Raw genomic sequence first — 20,676 nt, 5'->3', positions numbered from 1 at the left:
ATCTTTCCCATTTTTAAACTTCAGAATTGTTGCTAGAGGTCCCGATAAGTGCCGCCGAGGCAGGCTTCGCTTTCAACACATCATCTCTCTGGCGGTTAGGCTCTGCCCCTTATAAAAAGAAGTAGTTTCTTGGTGGGAGAATGTGCATGAGAACTGTATGGAGAGGAGATAGAGTTAGGGCGCCACGTAATGCACCTGTAAGTGTGTGTGCTGACTCTGTAAGGTTTTGGTTCTTTATAAGTGGCCCTTGTGTTGTGAGTCACTATCGGTCCTCTCTTCTTGCGTGCGCCCCTGGTACTGCAGCTTTCACTCTGGGGGGGGGGGGGGGGGGGTCCGCGGTACGGGACATTACGTTGCAGCTACTGGTCCGTTATCTCCGGATGGTGTACAACCTTCCCCTCACCACCGATCCGATCTCTGCAAGCTTGATAGTTGGAGGTTCTGGGGGGGGGGGGGGATCTTCTTCACTGAGGGCGCCGGGACGCCGCACTTCCTGTCCGCTCCTGAGTATCAGGCAGGTACTGTCACCAAGCACAGGGCGCTTCAATGCTGGAGGGGAGAGGGGGGCGTCCGCGGTGCGGGACGTTACAGCTGCTGGTCCGATCCCTTCGGGTGGTATACTACCCTCCCCTTACCGTCGGTCTAACCTCTAAGAGCCTTGGCAGTTGGAGGCTCTGGGGAGATCTTTTTCATAGGGAGCGCCGGGGCGCCGTACTTTCGGTCCGCTCCTGACTATAGGGCTGGCACTGTCCCAAAGCCCAGAGTGCTCCAATGCTGGGCTGTTTAACTTAATTTCAGCTCGGGCTTCTCCTCCCCGACTGACCTTATACGAGCGCTTCGGTGGCTGGTGGATCCGGAGTGAGTTTCTGGACAGAGATGATGGGGGCACCACACTTCCGGTCCGCGTTGGTGAGTAAATCTAGGGCCCGGCTTCACTGCTGGAGGTAGGCCCCGTTCTGTACCTCGGCCGAATCGGTCCCAAGACCTCTCTCTGTGAGCCTCAGCTTGTGAGGCAGCTAAAGCTGGTGTTGAGCGGTTGAAAGGTGACCCAGAGGAGCCCGCAGGGGAGATAATCTGTCTCTCACTGCAGGAGCACTGATGCCATGAGACCGCTCTCTCGGCAAGCTAGGCTCCACCCCACCTGTAAGCTTTTTGAAGCGTTGGACGCTGCAAAAATGCCTCTCCCTCCCTTCTCTTTTCCTGCTTCTATTGTAGTCTATGGGACCCGCCGGCAAAAATTGGCCAAAACATAGTTCCAGAACTATGTTTTGGCTGAGCATATATGCACCGGCCGCGTACATTTTCTATTTTTCACGCTCCCAACATATTTACTCGCGGAATATTCGCCTGTGTGAAGGGCTGCATTGGGAACCGATGCTTTACATGGGTACCGTATATGCGCCTGGGCATGAAAACGTGACGTATATAAGCTCGTGGGAATAAAACCTAAGGGCTCATTCACACAGGCATAAATACACTCTATATTATCTGCATATTATGAAGTGTAAAATAATAATAATCTTTATTTGTATAGCGCCAACATATTCCGCAGCACTTACACATCTGAGTATGTTTCACATGATTTACAGTCCCTTACAAAAACGCAGCGCTTCCTGTTTTGATACATATTACACAGAGAAGTAAGCCATAGAAATTATTGTGACGGCAAACCTATGCAGTGAATATTTATGACCCATGTATATTTGCACATCAAAACAATGGGCCTGGCTTGTGTTTCCTTTGCTCCCATATATACACTAGTAATTATTAAGAAATTATAGTACCAGTGTTTCTGGTAGTGCAATGTGCCACACTGCTGTGCTACATGGTACATCTTTTATGATTCCTACACATCACACACAAGCAGCTCTACTACATCTATCCTGATTCCCACACATTACATGCATAGCACATTACAAACAAAGCTCTACTGCATTCATACTCACCCCGCACATTACATACACAGCTGTGCTACACCCATCCTGACCCCACACATCACACACACAGCTCTACTACAACCATCCTGACCCCACATATTACACACACACACAACACATTACAGACAGCACTACTACATCCATCCTGACCCCACACATGACACACACACTGCACATTACACACACAGCTGTGCTACATGGTACATGCATTATGATCCCCATACATTACACACACAGCTCTGCTACATCCATCTTGACCCAACACATTACACACACAGCTCTACTACATCCATCCTGATCCCTCAAGTCATGTAACCACTGCAGCTAATCACTGACAGAAGTGAAAGAGCGTGGAAAAATACTGGTGTGAAGACGCAACACTCTAAGCTAGTAGAAGATTATGGTCCAATATGCAACAGTGGAAGCACTTCTTTTTTATTATTTAACAAAATAAAAAAACAGCAGGTGAAAATGTGTCTCGGGGACGAGCCCCTTTGTGAGTTTGGCTGGATTAAACACGACAGAATGCCAAGGGGTTACACAATTCGAAAGTTTTTTGCATGTGCCAGACGTAATGTTTGAGGCAGAGAGACAGGGAGGAAAGAAGTGTTTCAGCAAGTGCTACAGTAATTAGCTGCAGTGGTAACATGACCTGAGGGTCAACAGTTTGTGGGAGTGGAAGGGATGCTGAGAAGGTACGTATGTCTTATTTTATGCTAGTTCTGCATCCTGAGGACCCATAGCAGGGCTATGCTGCACCTCCAGCAGCAGCAGAGCTAAGTGGAAACAATTCTGCCCTTTGCTGTTGCCCCTCAGCAGCAACGCTGTGCTCTGCACCTCCAACTGTCCTCTGTCCTGCTGAATGGAGGGCTATGGCACCCTCTGCCTTTGGCCACAAGGACCCAGGTCCTCTTGGCCATGCCTAAGCCAAGACCAAACTGGCCATAGGTTGCAAGTATCCCCAGGGCAGGCTCATGGCTAGTTTCCTACTCAGGAAATGTTTTATTCTCCCCCTTCTCTGACTCAGCCAGTTGATCTTGGCTTAGAAAAAGAGGCTGTCCCTAGTTAGCTGAGCCAAGGTCAACTGGCTGAATCGTTGAGCTCCCCCTCCCCAGCAAGATGTTCCCAAAATTTTCAATGTGTTTATTATTAATTTGGCCTTTATTTAATTTTGGAAAATACAGCTTGTATATGACATGCACATAAGATTTTGTCATTATGCCATGCTTTTTTTCTGTTCTATTTTTTCTTATTTTTGGTTCCGGGGTTTAAATTTTATTTGTTAAAGAGGTCCCTTAATTCAAGCATGAAAATGTTGTGCCCATAACCTTGTTTGGTGGGTGGCTTAGGACCAATCATAGTCAAATGAGTTTGGGTTAATGTTGTATTGGAAACTGCAATAGGAAACTAAGCACCCTGTTACAGGAATTCTGGGATCTGTTCCTTTCTTCTAGTCTGGTTCGGGTCTTGCATTTGTTTATATTCATTATCTGGCTCTGGTGAGAGTGGTATTGGGTGAAACTTGCTTGTTTCACATGTGGGTAATTTGGGAGGACTATTTGGCCTGTCCTTATCCTTAGCTCTTTATTGTTTAACTTCAATAAGCCGCTGACTGTGGTGGAAGTTAGAGTTGGATCACCTGTTTGCCTGATTCTCTACAAAGCTAAGTAATGTCGTTACAATCATTTGCATATTAATAATAAACTTTATTTGTATAGCACCAACATATTCCGCAGCGCTTACATAGACGGGGGATACAGAAAGACAAAAGTACAAACATTACAGAACCACGGTTACATAGTAATCAATTGATGGAAACAATAGGGGTGCGGGTCCTGCTCCAACGAGCTTACATACTACAAGTAATGGGGTGATACAGAAGGTAAGGCGGCTGGAGATGTGCACTGTATGGTGAGGTGGAGAGTGAGGGGTGATATACACATAGACAATGGTCAGACATTTAGCCGTGTGATGGCAGAAACAGTATGACTGCAGGAGCGGTTTATGATGGCTAGCAGGGATTGCAGTCAGTAGGTCAGGGAGCATGTTATCAGGCGGAGTACAGAGGGGTTTGTTTAGGGAATTTGGTATGCCTCCCTGAAAAGGTGCGTTTTTAGAGCACGCCTGAAGTTCTGCGAGTCCTGGATTGCTCGGGTAGCCTTTGGTAGTGCGTTCCAGAGGACCGGTGCTGCTCTGGAGAAGTCTTGGAGGCGGGAATGAGAAGTTTGAATTAAAGGGGCGCTCAGTCTGGTTTCGTTAGCAGAGCGGAGAGCCCGGGCTGGTTGATGGATTGAGATGAGGGAGGCGATATAGGGGGGTGCTGCACTGTGGAGGGCTTTGTGGATGAAGGTAGCGAGTTTAAATTGAATTCTGTATTTAACCGGCAGCCAGTGCAGTGACCGGCACAGGGCAGAGGCGTCAGAGTATCGGCTGGACAGGAAGATGAGCCTGGCTGCCGCATTCAGGATGGATTAGAGAGGGTAGCGTCTGGTGCAGGGGAGGCCGATCAGCAACGAGTTGCAATAATCGAGCCGGGAGTGGATGAGGGCAACAGTAAGCGTTTTTAGCGTGTCCACAGTGAGAAAAGAGCGGATTCTTGCGATGTTCTTGAGGTGCAGCTGACATGTTCGGGCCAGAGATTGGATGTAGGGGGTAAAAAAGAGATCAGAATCAAATATGACTCCAAGGCAGCGGGCATGTTGTCTAGGAGTTATGGTGGCGCCACACACTGAGATGGAGATGTCAGGAGGAGGTCGGTTAGTGGAGGGTGGAAATACCAGCAGGTCAGTTTTAGAGAGGTTTAGTTTTAGGTAGAGAGAGGACATGGTGTTAGAGACAGCGGACAGAAAGTTAGTGATGTTTTGGAGTAAAGGTGCAGAGATGTCATGGGAAGAGGTGTATAGCTGGGTGTCATCAGCATACAGGTGGTATTGTAGGCCAAATCTCCTGATGGTTTGTCCAATAGGGGCTGTGTAGATAGAGAAAAGAAGGGGGCCGAGGACAGAGCCAGCAAAGGAGACACTGAAAGAGCGGTCAGATAGGTAGGAAGAGAACCAGGAGAGGGCAGTATCCTTTAGGCCAATGGAGCGTAGCATACTGAGGAGTTTGTGGTCAACAGTGTCAAATGCTGCGGAGAGGTCGAGGAGGATCAGTAGGGAGTAATCACCCCTCGATTTGGCTGTCAGTAGGTCATTGGATACCCTTGTAAGGGCAGTTTCTGTCGAGCGTTGAGATCGAAAGCCAGACTGTAGGGGGTCTAGGAGAGAGTGCTCTGATAGGTAGCTTACAAGGCGGGAGTAAACCAGCCATTCTAGTAGTTTGGAGATGAAGGGGAGGTTTGAGATGGGTCGGTAGTTGGCAGCATCAGTCGCGTCCAGAGTCGGCTTCTTTAGCAGTGGGGATATGATGGCGTGTTTGAAAGAAGAGGGAAAGATGCCAGAGGTCAGAGAGAGGTTGAATATAGTGGTGAGATGGGAGATGACCACTGGGGAGAAGGAACGGAGGAGGTGTGAGGGGAGGGGGTCGCTAGCGCAGGTGGTGGGGCGAGCAGAGAAGAGCAATTTGGAGACTTCTTCCTCTGTCGCTGGTCTGAGTACAGACAGTAAGCAGGAGCTAGATGCAGTGCTGACAAGACTAGGGTCAGGGCTAGTCTGGGGTTGGGAAGTTATTTCCTGACGGATGTCATCAATTTTCTTTTTGAAGTAAGCAGCCAGCTCTTCGGTACTGAGATCCGTCACCGGGGGCTGTGGTTTAGGGCTGAGAAGGGAGTGAAAAGTATCAAAGAGCCGTTTAGGGTTGTGGGATAGTGAGGAGACTAGAGAGGTGAAATAGACTTGTTTGGCATGGTGGAGGGCAAGGTTGTAGGTTCTCAGCATGAATTTGTAGTGGAGGAAGTCTGTGGACGTTTGCGATTTCCTCCACAGCCGTTCAGCACTTCTAGAGCACCGCCGGATAAAGCGCGTTTGAGGCGTGAGCCAGGGTTGCCGTGGTCTACATCGGATGGCTCGGGTCCTGGGGGGCACCGCTTCATCCAGGGCATGTTTGAGAGCGGTGTTGTAGTGAGCGGCAGCCAGGTTGGGGCAGGTGAGGATAAAGATGGGGGACAGAGAGGACTGTAGGGATTCAGCAAAGTTCTGGGTGTGAATGGCCTTAAAGGGGTTGTCCCGCGCCGAAACGTTTTTTTTTTTTAACCCCCCCCCCCGTTCGGCGCGAGACAACCCCGATGCAGGGGTTAAAAAAACAACCCGCACAGCGCTTACCTGAATCCCGGCGGTCCGGCGTCTTCATACTTACCTGCTGAAGATGGCCGCCGGGATCCTCTGTCTCCGTGGACCGCAGGGCTTCTGTGCGGTCCATTGCCGATTCCAGCCTCCTGATTGGCTGGAATCGGCACGTGACGGGGCGGAGCTACACGGAGCCGGCATTCTGCAGAAGCGGCCCCATTGAAGACAGGAGAAGACCCGGACTGCGCAAGCGCGGCTAATTTGGCCATCGGAGGGCGAAAATTAGTCGGCTCCATGGGAACGAGGACACCAGCAACGGAACAGGTAAGTATAAAACTTTTTATAACTTCTGTATGGCTCATAATTAATGCACAATGTACATTACAAAGTGCATTATTATGGCCATACAGAAGTGTATAGACCCACTTGCTGCCGCGGGACAACCCCTTTAAGGAGAAAGAGAGGAGGTTATGATCCGAGAGCGGGAGAGGGGAGTTAGTGAAGTTGGCAGCAGAGCAGAGCCGGAGGAAGACCAGATCCAGAGTATTGCCATCCCTGTGAGTGAGAGAGACTGTGAGTTAAGAGAGACCAAGGGAGGAGGTGAGTGAAAGAAGCTGAGAGGCAGATGGGGAGTTGGGGTCGTTAGTGGGGATGTTAAAATCACCTAAGATGAGGGTTGGAATTTCACAGGATAGGAAGTGGGGGAGCCAGGCAGCAAAGTGGTCCAAAAACAGGTGAGCAGCACCTGGGGGGCGATAGATAACTGCTACTCGCATGGACATATTGTATTTTATGGTATACTTCTTTCCCTCGTAGGGTCTGCAAGGTACATGGTCAGGTTTGCCCTTGTTAGGGTGGGTTATCTGCATATAGGCAGGTCCCTTTCTGGGTAAGGCCGCCTGCAGACCGCCGGGTCGGATCCGGCTACAAGAATTCTCGCAGTGGGATCCGACCCGAGCACCTGCAGAGAGCAGCGCGGTACTCACCTGCTCCCGCCGCTCCGTCTCTTTCATGTGCCGGCTTCCAGGCAGCAGGCACATGCGCAGACCGAAACCGGCAGCCGGGGAGCGACATTTCTATGCGGGGCCCGCACAGAAATAAAGGATGCCATGGTCTGTTTTCTGCGCAGGATTTCGCGCAGACAAACCGCGCCCGTCGGCCTAGGATTGTGTTTCCTAACACAATCCTATGGCAGCTTCCACGGGCGGAAATTCTGCGGGAAATCCCATCACGGAATTTCCGCCCATGTGCAGGGAGCCTAAGAGTGTAAAGGGACAGTGTTTTAGGGTGGCTGGTTTCTTTATTGTTTACCACCATTTTGTGTGCACTTGTGCTCTGTATGTTCACAGTCCATGAAAATTTCAGGGTTATGGATTCAGCATATCCAGTGTGGATGGGACACACACCTGTCTTAACACACCTGTCTTAGCACACCAAGCGTTTTGACAATAGAGTGTGGGGGGAAATTAAGTCAGACTTCCATAATTAAATAATGTGCCCATCCACATCTAGTGGTACAGCCACAGCTGGGTCATACAATATTCAAGAGTCCCTGCACATGGTTCACTGTATTTCTAAACCCTGACCAGTCATTGGTTTGTTTGCCCTGGCAGTCCTTAAATATGTGAATGGTTGTGGATTTTGAAGCAGCCAAAAAATTGTCTCTTGTAAGACAATGAGGATAAATTACTTTAAGGTCCGTGAGTTCGTTGTGAAGAGAAACTGTACTTTTCTCATCCAGACCTCATGAGGCAGACCGGTTTTGGGGCAAAGGTTAAGAATACATTTAATTATTTACAACTCCTGTGTTTTTGACCTTTGTTTATTGCTGACACCAAAGTGGTCGCTTAAGCGCACGAAAAAGCAAACACATCTGGCTCGCCCGATATTATAAATTTCAAGCTGGAAAAACTGCAAGAGTAGGAGGAGGCTGTAATGCATCAGACGTCATGTCTCCAAGCCCGTCCCTGAATAATAGCATGCGTCCCCTGCTTGCAGTTATGCAGCCTGGTATTAGGCAACTGCCATTCTGTGCCAAAGCAAACACACAACATGAGCCGCAGAGCATCCCCCTTGGGATGTCGGGAAACTGAATTCTGGTCCAGCATGATTACAATGGGGAGCATGAGCCCTATTTGCACCCGCACATCCACAAAAAAAAAATTTTTGGGAATGTTACAAGGGCGATTGAGAGGAAATATTGAACTGTGCAGACAGGGGAGCAGCTTCAAAAGAGGTGGAGTGACCTCAAGATAAAGGAGTCAGGCCAGTTGCGGGCCATCCGTAAGTACATCCAGCATTGGGAAAAAGGTAAGCTGCATGTGTGTGTGTGGCTGTAGCAATTTATGGAAAAAGTGATCGCTGTGCGAGTGTTTGGACAACCATTTTTTTTTACAAGAAATTTGTCGCAGTAGCGATACTTTTGTCTGCGAATGCTTATTTTGTGCATAGATCTTTCTTACTGTGAGCATTTGAGATGTCATGGCCAACAGGGATTGGTTGTAGAGGGACATATAATGTCCTCATTGTTTTCCAATTATAGTTTAGATTAATGTCTGGGAGACATGCATGGAACAAAGCCACTGCGCAGCTCTCCTGAATTTCAGACCTGTAGCTAGGCCTGGTATGACTTTCACCAAACACAATATAATTTTGGCCCAGCCTAGTTTACTTTTTGCACCAAGTTTATAATTAGTGGATTTCAACTTTCCACGGATTCTTTGCTAATATAAATCCTTTGAAAAACAATGTTAGGGGCAGCGCTCAGGGTAAAATACTAAAGGACACAGTAGAAAGCAAAAAGGGGAACTCATCAAAGGCTTGTGGTTTTGCCTAAAGGAAACCAAACCGCAAGTCAAGGAAGCATCCCAAGGGCCCAATCAATATGTTGGATTCCTGTGTACTACATACATCCACGATGAGTGGTGAGTCGCCAGGGAAGAAGCTCTAGACCACATCCGCAATCCAGGGAAAGGCAGTGTATACAGAGAAAAAAAACAATAAATCCTGCGCTCATAGGAACCAATGTGAAAGGTACATGTGCAAATAAACATACTTCTATGGGAGGTCCCTGTCCCTGAGACCTCCCTGAAGCGTCATGGGGCAGAACCAAGTGAAGACTTTCCCAGCAAGGAATGGAGGATCTCCTCAGTACTACGGATGACAGGTTTTATTTCCAAAAGACATACATTATAGGCTCTGACAATTAACGTTGACAGAGGAATACAGGGTGCTGTGCAGAAGAGCCCCGAAACGTGTTGCACAGCCCCCAGTATTGCTTTCTCTCTGTATACAATATCAATCTATTGTTGCACTGTGTCTGCGGCAGTGGTGTTTAATATGTGGGGAGTCTACAAGCTCGACGGTCAGCTCTTAGACCAACCGTGCTTCTATGCATGTATTCCTTGGTTACACTTTAACTTTGTTCAAACAGAGTTACAATGCAGGCACAGGTTGGGAAGTGGACAGACAGCACCTGCCATGGATAGACCAACTCAACCTCAGACTCCTTCACCACAAGCATCTGGGGATGACAACCCTGGTAGGTTTTCAATATACAAGACATGTTGCATGGTATGGCTGCATTTAGTTTGACCCTTTATCTCAATGCAGCAGAAGAGCCACTGGCTCAGTTTTACTCAGAGCCGGAAACTTTCTCTGTACCTGTTGCTCCTCCTCACTCCCCACAGGCCCTGGTGGAGGCACTTGAGGACCAGGTCATAGAGTCCTGCCCTGTTTCTGGTAAGTCCCAAGTGAATGTTGGTCACTATTCCCCAAAATATGGCCCGTGCAAATATGCTGAAGATTGTATCACATTTGTTGTCTGCCAAACTGAAAGAGCTGGTAAAATATTCACCAGCTCATTCAGAGTCGGGGAGTGCATTATGATTGCACGAGTGTCATTGACAGTCGTATAATACTTATGCACTTAAGGGATCTTCTATCACCTTTCAGGGGTTAATCAATGAACGTGTACCTCTAGAAGCTTGCAGATAGTGGTCCAAACACCTTAATTTTTCTAAATGCCTGCCTAATTAGCCCTGGCGATCTGTCCTGATACTTTCCTTCGTTGAGCATTTTAACATGTTTTTAAAGGCAAATAAAAAAGCCCACAGAGTCATCCACTAGATTTACAAAGCCCTTTTGTACACAAAATGGACCGTAACTGGCCAGTACCACAGCTTGCAGGGATTAGGAAACTGAAGGACAGATTTTGTGTCTTTACTAGTCCAAGAAAGCAAATCGGAAGGAGCTTGGAGGGTAGGGGATGTGAAGCAGTGTTTAAGAATCATATCAGACACCCTGCATAGTATAATACTACTTTCCATTTGTTTTATGATTAGAGATGAGCAAATGTACTCGTTTCGAGTAATTACTCGATCGAGCACCGCCATTTTCGAGTACTTCAGTACTCGGGTGAAAAGATTCGGGGGGCGCCAATGGGCAGGGGGAGGCGTGGCGGCGTGGGGGGTAGCAGCGGGGAACAGGGGGGGGCCCTCTCTCTCTCCCTCTCCCCCCCACTCCCCGCTGCAACCCCCCACTCACCCACGGCGGCCCCCGAATTTTTTTCGCCCGAGTACGAAAATACTCGAAAATCGCGGTACTCGGGCGAAAAAGGGGCGTGGCCGAGTTCGTTCGCTTATCTCTATTTATGATGTTTATAAAGGTCAATGTAACTTACACTTATTCTTTTTCCCACAGTATGGCAACACGTTCCCCCCGAAGAGTGATGGATTCTGGGTAGATTGTCCTACCTCCATTACTGCAGCACTTCCGATGGAGAGCTTGGGGTCGCTCCACTTCTTTGCTGATCCCTCAAGTTCCTCTCCATCACCTACAGATTCCTCAGGAATCTCCACCCCTTATCCTTGGCTTCTGTGAAGTCGGGTGCAGATGGGGCCACACGCCCTTTTATTTGTCCTGGACTCAGCACTTGGGTTTCCTGGCATCCCAGTTGACAATTTTATATTTGTGATATATTTCTCGTTTTGTTTTAAAAAATAAAAAAAATCCCCCACAAAAAAAGTTGGTTTTCTTCATTGGTTATCTTATAAAGATTTAAAATCTATCACATACAACTGATACGACTGTCCTCAAAACAGTCTGTAGGAATCTGCTCACCCATTCACAATACATCACAAAAGTGTAAATGAAGGCTGGTTGCTCGATCAAGATGTCTAAAATACAGACAGCCTTTAGTCAAGCTGGGGGAGATGAGTGGTATACAAAAGGAATTCATTTCAATACAGTTTAAATTGTTGTGGCCCCACATTCTTGCCCTGTTGCCTTTGTGTGGCTACCCCAAAGAAATTTTGAAAGCTTAGCTTGCGCTACACAAATATAGCCATGTCGAGTATTGAGCCTTCCTTACATCTGCCAGCTAGGGGGCATTGAATAGAGCAATTTGAGCCTTCATTTAATGGCTTACACTTCATACTATAAGGGTGGCTTCACATGAGCGTGTTTTTGTGCGTGCATACACGCGCACAAAAACACGCTTCTATTAGAATCTATGGTGTGTTCACGTGTACGTGTTTTACAGGTTCATGCCTGTAAAGATAGGACATGCGTGCACCATAGGGAATCCACGCATTGTCTACAATGGAGCCGCGTCTGTTGCCCGCGGCTTCATTGAAGACAATGATCTGCCGGCACCCCTGAATTGTTTTTCAGAAAAGGACTTTACATATAAGCTCTTCCCTGAAAAAACGGAATTTTAGGGTAAAAAAATAAATAAATAAAAAAATACTTACCTGTCCATCGCTGCCGTGTCCCAGCGGGGATGAAGAACACATCTGCTGGGATCCAGCTGCTGGCAACCTGAAATTGTTTTCAGGGAAGGGCTCTAAATATAAGCCCTTCCCTGAAAAATAAAACAAAAAGGGGGTTTTAAAAAGAAAAAAGAAAAAAAAATCACCATTCTTCAGCTGCAAGGGCTCAGCCGCATCCAGCCGGCTCTTCTGCTGCACTGCTATGAGGAGTATTTAAATTCCTTTCTGCTGAATGGGCTGCCTCTTATTTGCTGAGCACTGTGACCAATTAGAGGTAGCTCTCAGTTATTGAATGACAGCTGAGAGCAACCTCTGATTGGTCCCTGCGCTCAGCCAATCAGCGGTAGCACTCACCCATTCATGAATTAAGGGAAGGGCAGGGATGAAGAATTCCTTTGCTGCATCAGTCATAGATGTGGCAGGTGCATCAGGGAATTCTTTTTCCTCTAGGGGATGAAGGAAATATCTGCCACTACCCCTTTACCCCACTGGACGGATAGTCCAGCACCTCCCTCACAGCCTCCTGATGGCAGCAGCGGCAGATGTTTTTACACTAAAATTCTTGTTTTTCAGGGAAGGGCTCATATATCTACTGATAGGGATAGTAAACCTAATAACCCTTTTCAATTCACTGTCTGACGTCTGAAGACATTCTGATTGAAGGTTGTACAGCTCCAATGTCGGAAGACGTCGGGCAGGGTATTTTTACTGTATATTGCTGGCCACTCTGTTGTCGGGGGCCTCTCCAAGATGTCCCTTACCGCAGTACTGGCTCTAGCCAACAGACAGCGCCATTGTATAATGTCTGAAAGAGAAAGCCCCCCTAGGAAACCCTGGATCCAAAATTGCATTGCAAAGGGTTATATTACATCATATAATGTCAAAGGTATGAATGAACCTACAAAGAAGTCAGCTCTTCACTCTACTCAGAAAAAGTGAGAGTGATATTATTCTATTCCAGGAAATTCATTTTAAAGCTAACAAGAGTGGAAGTGACGACAGACGCTAGCAGGAAGCAGAGCAGAAGGGGAGGCTGTGAGGGAGCCACTGGAGTATCAGTCCAGCGGGGTAAAGGGGTAGCGAATCCCAGAGTGACAGGAGGCCAGAGGGTGAGATCGCCGAGGGAGAGGCCCTGACGCTAAGCTGCTGATGTCATCAGCTACTGGAGTGGAGACTGTAGCGGCTGCTGACAAGTCTGACAAGGGCTGTTAAGTGTATTTTCTGTGTGTCAGTAAGTGCCTGTGGGTAAGTGTCAGCGTGTGAGTGTCAGTAAGTGTCTGTGGGTAAGTGCCTGTATGCAAGTGTCAGTAAGTCTCTATGGGTAAGTAACTGCATGTAAGTGTCAGTAAGTGTCTGGGGGTAAGTACCTGCATGTAAGTGTCTGCGGGTAAGTGCCTCCGTGTAATTCACTGTGTCAGTAAGTGCCTGCGTGTAAGTGTGAGTGAGGTGCAAGTGAAGTAGATTGAGTCACTGAGTGTGAGCAAGCAATAAGTGTGAGAGGAGAAAAAAAAAGTGAGAGGCTGCAAACGGGTGTGTGAGATGCGAACGGACGCATGAAAGGCTGCGAATGGGCACGGGAGAGGTTGCATATGGGCGGTAGCTTGTTTGGAGTGTGATCTAATCAATAGTCACTACTTCTGTAAGTAAATTGCAGATCCCTATTAGTATTGACAGAATAGGACTAAAAATTAACTTTTAATATATATGATAAAATAAAATAAGTGCAACTAATTACATAAATAGATCGGCGCAATGGCACCAACCATATATATACAATTCAAAGACCCATAACAATTATCAATGGTTCAAAGAGTATACAAAAAGTATACAAAGAATACAACCCATTGATATAATAAGTATTTCTTCTCAGGATATAAGTCAAAATAGGCACCCTGCTAATCAGGCAATAAAGTCCACTGACGTATTGTATAAGCCCTCCTTCCCACGGACAGATTTCCGCCGTGTTGCCCGCAGCTATTAGGTTCTATTGAACCTAATAGCTCATGGCTCACAGTGTGGAACTCCGCACCGTGAATTCACCCGTCCTCACCCGCGGCATGCTCTAGTTGCCGCGGGTGTACGCGCGGACGGCTTCCATTGCAGTCAATGTAAGCCGTCCGTTCACGCTATCTTCCGCTGTAGCACAGCGGAAGATAGCGTGAAACCGCTTCCCCGCCTACCGCCGGCGCATCATATGACGCGGCCGGCGTGTCACATGACGCGGCGGCGGTAGGCGGGGAAGCGGTTTCACGGTATCTTCCGCTGTGCTACAGGGAATAAATCAAAAAAGTATATCCCTGTTAATCCTAAGAGAATTAATAATACAGGAAAATACTAATGACATGGGTCTGAATAGTATATATTCAAGCGCCAATGTCAGGGATTAAGTAGTCTCTCCCTATCGTTATTCAACTTATAATGGTATAATCATTATCAGCATGGTATATCTATATTAACAAGAATATGATAATGGTAGCGAATATCATATTTTATGCAGAGATGTCCTAATCTGCATGTCAATGTATCATTTAAATCATATTCATTAATATAAAGACCCGCATAGTGTACTTACCCACCACATGGTTATTGGCTAGATAGCACTATATATACTAATAAAATGACCACTTCTCATAAACTCTTTAGTTTCACAGAGTAATAAGTTTCAGGGTGCATTCACACGAACGTATATCGGCTCGGTTTTCACGCCGGGCCGATATACATTGTCCTCATCTGCAGGGGGGGGGGGGATGGAAGAGCCAGGAGCAGGAACTGAGCTCCCGCCCCCTCTCCACCCCTCTGCACTATTTGCAATGAAAGTAGGTGGGACAGGGGCGGGGTTAAGTTCCATGAATTAGCCCCACCCCAGCCCCGCCTCTCCCCATTGCAAATAGTGCAGAGGGGCGGAGAGGAGGCAGAGAGGGGGCCGGAGCTCAGTTCCTGCTCCTGGCTCTTCCATCCTCCCCCCCTGCACATGAGGACGACGTATATCGGCTCGGCATGAAAACCGAGCCGATATACGTTCGTGTGAATGCACCCCCAGGGTCACAAGGAGTATTCAGGCTGAAGTCATGCCCTGATGCTATTATAAATGTAATAGAAACTCTACATATTCATTGTTAGGATAGCATATAGGTTGTTAGACCTTTATATTATTTCTGATTCTTTGTTAAGATAGCATGTTGGTTATTAATAGAGATGAGCGAGCATACTCGATAAGGCAAACTACTCGAGCGAGTAGTGCCTTATTTGAGTACCTGCCCGCTCGTCTCTAAATATTCGGGTGCAAGAGTGGCAAGAGTGGCCTGTAGAGGGCCTATGGGCACATTCACTGAGCACAGTCACCTGCAAGGGTGCGGCTACACAGGTTAAATTTCCCCTCCCTCAAAAACTCAGTGTCCTTGAAGCCTGTGGAGCTTAGGTCCATTGAGGCCTGAGGTCTATGTAGACCTGGTGCTGGTCTGTGAGGGACCTGGAAGCACGGAGTGGACAGGGGGTAGTCAAGCCCCGGCTCATCGCCTGTCGGGGTAAAGTTACCTTCTTGGTAGGTCTACTGGAAGTTTGCGTTGCTGTGTGCACGGTGACGGACAACAGTGTGAAGTTGCATATGATATGCTGGACTGTATGTGACTGAATACCTATGCTGTGTTTAAATAAATGCTGGAGGAACCGGCATTTGGACTTTACCTTTTATTTCTGGACATCATTGCAGTGCTGGCACCCCTGGGCAGGGGAAAGTAAGCAGGAGATCCCGGGCAAGTAACCCCGACTTGCCACAGGTACCTGTCTCAGTTTTAGTGATTTGCAGATCCAGGAATGTCAGGGCTTCTGTACTAATTTCCACAGTGAAAAAGAGATCTTAATCGTTAACATTAAGATGTTCCACGGATTTGTAAAACTCATCTATTTGACATGACCACAAAATGAATAGGTCGTTGATGTAGCAGATCCCTATTAGGAAGAGCTCCATGCCTGACAATGCCATCCAGTGTGCTACTTGTAATAGTAATAATAATAATCTTTATTTATATAGGGCTAACATATTCCGCAGCGATCGAGAGTGCATACTGTTGTGCAAGATGCGTGCTTATCGCACATTTGGAAACCCAAATCCTGGATCTAAATGAGCGACTGGCAACACTGACATGACAACATTGACAACATGGAAAGAAGTTTGCTGCTCACTGAGGAGGCACTCGCTGGGGTAGAGAGGCAGATTGTAGTACCGAAGAGCAGGGTCTGGGTAACAGAAGGAGGGGTAGAACGAAGAGAACCAGAGAGGCTAGTCCTGAACTGACACAACCTAACAAGTTTGGAAAGTTGGCAGATGAGGGGGATGCCATTACAGAGCCAGCACCGCTGCAGCACGACGTGCCCTCTGAACGCTAGGGAGATGACTGCTCTAGTGAGAAGGGGACGGAGAGCGCAGATGATATGCTGTGCACACTCGTTTGCTGTGGTCTGGAATAAAACTAGCAGGTGCCAAATTTAAAGGAATACGAGTTTCTGGATTCCTGGTGTGTGTTTCTACATGTGGTAGCTATTCAGGTCTGAGAGGTGGACGATCCACAAGCAAGTGAAACCAACTATCTATCTATGTATCGGGGGGGGGGGGCTTGGCCAGTCGCAGTAAGAAAAGGTCTCCCAGGAGCTCCAGACCGGCGTGGTCTTTGCAGCGGTGTCCCGGGGCCCCACGGACTCTCAGCGACAGCAAAATACCATCGCTGGCACTGGGAGGATCAGTTTGAGGCCTTCCGCATGCCTCTAGGAGGAGGTGAAGAGGTGCGGCCTACCCGGGGAAGCGCATCCCCGGGGCTAAAGTTATAGGCGTGGACGGCCGCCGGAAGAAACGGACGAGCGGCAGCGGCTCCCCCCCCATAGAACACAAGTGCAGCTGCTGCTGCCCGGGGCTGCATGGCACCCAGGACCCCCGCGGGAACTACCACTGATGTGAGAACGCCGAGGTGAGCAGGAGGAGAAGCTTTAAGGCCCGATCAGAGGCTGCGGGACCCCAGACCCGGTGAGTCCCACAAGACTGTAGCTCACTGAAAGGGTGAAGGGGAGCACCAGAGGGCCAGGGACTCCACAATACGGCCGTGGGTGCCTGCAAGGGCGCATATAGGGCAAAATCCTCCATAGAGTGGGGCAATCACTGCTCCCCTAAACACCGGGTGCATACATCCACCCCCCCAGAAATACCCCATTTACCACCAAAAGAAGCAGATAAGGTGGGGGTGAGACCCCAGGGGGCCTGTGTGTAGCAGTAAGAGGAATCTGTGGGGCTACTCCTCCCCCCCCCCCCCCCCCCCTGCAGAAAAATACCAATTACATCTGAGGGAAAGCTGAGTGCTGGCCTGCAGAAATACAACAAGCTGAATACTAAAAGCATTAGTGAAGATCTGCTGCCACCTAGTGGTTTCCCAACAGAACAGCACACCACAAAAACATAAACCTCCTCCCTGGAAGTGAATCAGCCCTCTAGAGCATCATACAAACACGATCTGCAAAGACCCTAAGCCGCATGAAAATGACTTGCCATACTAACAACCAAAAACCATAAACAATGCCCGCCCTCCAATCCACAAGTGTAGCACATGGGTGGTTTACAAATGACTTTCTAATGTATGACTAGACCATGGCCAGGCCGGACCTTTGTACTCTCTGAAAACAACTTATTACATGTTACATATAAAGAGCTAATGCGAATATGACCAGAACCAACAGAAAGAACTCACGGGACTCTCAATCTACTGTACAAAATACACTTCCAGAAATGTTTAGAATGCAGTCTCAAGCAGAACCACAAATCCCATCCGGACCGGCAAGCCCGGCCGCTTCAGACTGCCTATGCGACGCGCCTCCTTCACAACAAATTCCGGATTCAATGTCCGCTGCCCTGATGGGCCCTGATGTCACCCTATTAATCCATATGAAATCCACAGTTAAGGAAGAATTGGCTACGGCAGTTAAAGATTTCATGGAACAGATAAAATATTTAGGCCAAAGAACAGATGACCTGGAGCGCAAAACGGATGACATTGTCGGAGCAATGGAAGAAGATAAACAACGTATCGACTATTTAGAGTCCAAAATTTAGGCCCTAGAAACTAAATGTGAAGACCTCGAAAATAGATCTCTGTGAGCAAACATCCGAATCCGAGGTCTCCCCGAGATGGTGACGACCTTAAAGGAGATGAGGACCAATCTGTTCACAGCATTACTGCCAACAGTCGACCAGAATCTACTAAGGATTGACAGGATCCATAGAGTTCTTGCCCGACCCCCTAACCCAGATTTACCCCGAGAAGTTATTCTAAAGCTACACTACAGCGAACTCTGGGATCAACTTCTGTCAGCAGCTAGACAGCTGGCCCACCTTCCGGGGCTCCTAACGTCAGTCCAACTATACGCGGACATTGCCCCTTCCACACCGGCGAAACGCAGAATGCTACGTCCAGTTACCCAAGCCCTCCAATCGGCTAATATAAAATACAGATGGGGTTTCCCTTTCGCCCTCATCTTCCACCATCAGGGCAGATCTTACTCGGTGAAAACACTGGAAGAAGCATATCAAGCTGCGGAAACTGTGCAAATTTCAATACTGGCAACCCCCACCCGAGAGTTTTACCTCCACGTCCAAGGCGTACCTGGACTGCGGCTGGAGCAACCAAAAGAAGGAGTGGAATAGCGCCAGCTCATACGCGAGTCCAAATGGACACAGGTACCTGATCTGAATTAAGTAGGGAGTAACCCCATTTAGATCACAGGTCCCGGGTAACTTTGAATCTATCCCACTCTAAATCTAACCAAGCTATTAGAATTAATGTTGCAAAAGCCATTGCTTATGTTATGCTAAATATTACTCTATTGTTCGGATCTTAGGGGGCGCTGCTCCCAGGGCCTCCCCCACACCCAATGCTCACAGCTGATATAAGACTCGGCAACTTTGTACAAAGTATATGACCGAGAGCTGCTGGGGTGGGGGCCTGGGACCAGTTTGCTCCCCTACTTTGCCAGAAATGCATCTCAATGTAAATGTTAAACAGAGATGGACGAGGCTTTGTACGGGTCATACGACTCGGATAACGCTAAGCCCAGTTATGCTCTTAGATTTAAGGTTATACGAACTAAGTTTATGTTAAACAACACTTAACTGACCCGATTCCTATAGAAGCTGCTCCCGAGTTTTCGCCCACACATCTACTGTCCAAAGCCAATATACGGCCCTACATATCTGCACAACTTAGGTAATCAGAGGATGATGTGGACGAATACCGGAACCAGTATATCCCACCATCCGATTGGATAGGACCTGTTGAAACAATGCTGGTATAAGGTTGTTATCTACTAGGGAAGGACATTCAATCCCTTCCCCAGATTTAAGTAACTAAATCTCAAAGTCTATACGTACAGGAGGCCAGTACAGGTTCGGCCTGGCTGTATAGGTTGTTACACTTGATATGACTGCCGAACACCCCTCACAGGGGAACGTCTTCAATCACCAACAGTGGGACCTTAAAACCCACACAATTGTTTTCACTTATTTGTTCAAAATGTACCTATAATTCAGGTTTTTTTTTTTCCCCCCTTAGTTAGGTCGCCAACAGAGTCCACTTTACTATATTGCTACAATAGCAAACTACTATTCTACGAGTCACCAGAAATTCTTCTGCTTCTCCCACCTCTTACCCATGGTCCACATTTTCTCACATAATGTATGGGGATTCAATTCCCCTCGGAAAAAAAACAAAACAAAACAGGCCTTCCTATCATATAAGACACACCGTCCAGATGTTATTTGCATACAAGTAACCCACTTTTCCCAAGATTCCTAACCTAAATACTTCCACCCTCAATACACAAGATTTTACTCTGCCTCTGCCCCCACAAAACACAGAGGGGTTCTGACCTTATTCCATAGCTCCTTTCCTTTTCATGTAAGCCAAACTGACTTAGATAAAGAGGGTCTTTTCTGCCTGATCACGGGCACATTATATGATCAACAAGTAGTCTTTATTAATGTCTATGCCCCTTCGGAAAACCCACTACCCACGCTGTTCCTCCTGAGTCAAAAATTAGCAAAATACACATCGGCAAAATTGGTGTGGGTGGGAGATTTTAATCTCCCATTCTCTCAAAGCTGGACAGAACGGCTCCGGGACCCGACAGGTTCACCAAATCACAGAGACAAAGATAGTCAGAAACCCTAACATCTTTATCACTGGCAGATTGTTGGAGAGAACTCCAAGGCAACAAACGAGGATACACATATTATTCCCCAAAGGCCCGCTTATACTCTAGATTAGACTATATACCAATTTCAGCCTCTCTCTTACCAAAATTAGCCCAAATCAGGCACATACCTTGTGCATGGTCTAACCATGTCCTAGTGGTGGCCTCAATACTTTGATCCTCTGCATTGTTTCTAAAGACCCAATGGTGCCTAAACAAATCGCTGCTGAGAGACCCAAAACTGTTGGCACCAATCCCACAACAACTAACAGAGTATTTCAAAATTAATACCAACTTAGAGTCCTCCCCAATGTAGACATGGCTAGCCCATAAAGCATATATAAGGGGATACCTGATCAAAATAGCGTCCAGGAAAAAAGAAAAAGGCCAGGCATTACTGGCATTGGAGAGGAAACTATTCTTACTAGAAACCCTAAATCAACACAATTCAACTTTAGCTACGACCAAAGATACTAAAGACACCAAATTGCAAATTAATGCCCTATTATCACAACA

Source organism: Eleutherodactylus coqui, chromosome 1 (genome assembly GCF_035609145.1).
Source record: "Eleutherodactylus coqui strain aEleCoq1 chromosome 1, aEleCoq1.hap1, whole genome shotgun sequence".
NCBI classification, from domain to species: domain Eukaryota; kingdom Metazoa; phylum Chordata; class Amphibia; order Anura; family Eleutherodactylidae; genus Eleutherodactylus; species Eleutherodactylus coqui.
The sequence above is the reverse complement of the archived record's forward strand: the minus strand, read 5'-3'. Positions refer to the sequence as shown.